The following is a 1,159-nucleotide window of genomic DNA, read 5'->3' as shown; positions in this document are numbered from 1 at the left end:
GAATTCCTTTCTTCTGAGTTATCCCATTGTTCACAGGATTTCTTTCAGAAGTGTACATGAATTGGTTATTTGCAACCATTACAATGAGTTCTTGGGCTTCTGCAGGCATTTTCTTCAGATGAATAGATTCGCCTGTAGAATGGTCCAATGACATCTTGGATAACTCAGACAGACCATCATAGAAGATATCTATGATGCTCCAGTCTAAAAGCATGTTAGAAGGACACCTTCTGATCAATTTCTTGTATCTTTCCCAAGCTTCACAGAGAGATTCACCTTCCTTCTGTTTGAAGGTTTAAACTTTCACTCTAAGCTTACTCATCTTTTTAGGTGGAAAGAATTTAGCTAAGAAGGCACTGACCAGCTTTTGCCAATAGTTTAGGCTGTCTCTAGGTTGTGAGTTCAACCATATACTAGCTCTGTCTCTTGCAGCAAAAGAGAAAAGTATAAGTCTGTAGACCTCGGGATCAACTCCATTGCTTTTAACAGTGTCACATATTTGCAAAAATTTAGCCAAGAACTGATGAGGATCTTCCAATGGAAGTCCATAAAACTTGCAATTCTGTTGCAACAAAGAAACTAATTGAGGCTTAAGCTCAAAGTTGTTTACTTCAATGGCAGGAATAGAGATGCTTCTCCCATAGAAGTCGGGAGTTGGTGCAGTAAAGTCACCAAGCACCTTCCTTGCATTGTTGTTGTTGGGTTCGGCTATGTCTGTTTTGTTTGCTTCCTTTTTGAAAATTTTTGTCAGGTCCTCTTCAGAGTTTTGTGCTGTAGCTGCTCTTAGCTTCCTGTTCAAGGTCCTTTCAGGTTCAAGATCAGCTTCAACAAGAATGCCTTTGTCCTTGTTCCTGTTTATATGAAAGAGAAGAGAACAAGAAAGTATGGAATCATCTATGTCACAGTATAGAGATTCCTTGAGGTGTCAGAGAAAAATAGGAATAGAAGGATGAGGTAGAGAGAAGAATTCGAACTTATAGAGAGGGAGGGGCTCCGAATTTTTAAAGGAGGATAAGAGTTAGTGATTAAATAGAAAGAGATGAGAGAGAGAGTTTTCAAAAATTAAAAAGATTTTTGAAAAAGTGGTTAGTGATTTTCAAAAATTGGGAGTGGAAAAGTGGTTAGGTGGTTTTGAAAAAGATAAGAAATAGTGATTAGT

At 38.0% G+C, this 1,159-nt stretch overlaps 1 non-coding gene across 1 annotated transcript; it reads left to right on the top strand.

Moving 5' to 3' along the window:
• Nucleotides 1-208: 208 nt before the first annotated feature.
• On the top strand, nucleotides 209-316 carry LOC130937142 (small nucleolar RNA R71). The gene has a single exon (XR_009068374.1). It is a non-coding gene; the product is annotated as a small nucleolar RNA R71 (small nucleolar RNA).
• Nucleotides 317-1,159: the final 843 nt, after the last annotated feature.

The sequence above is a fragment of the Arachis stenosperma genome, chromosome 6, assembly GCF_014773155.1.
Source record: "Arachis stenosperma cultivar V10309 chromosome 6, arast.V10309.gnm1.PFL2, whole genome shotgun sequence".
NCBI classification, from domain to species: domain Eukaryota; kingdom Viridiplantae; phylum Streptophyta; class Magnoliopsida; order Fabales; family Fabaceae; genus Arachis; species Arachis stenosperma.
The sequence above is the reverse complement of the archived record's forward strand: the minus strand, read 5'-3'. Positions and strand labels throughout refer to the sequence as shown.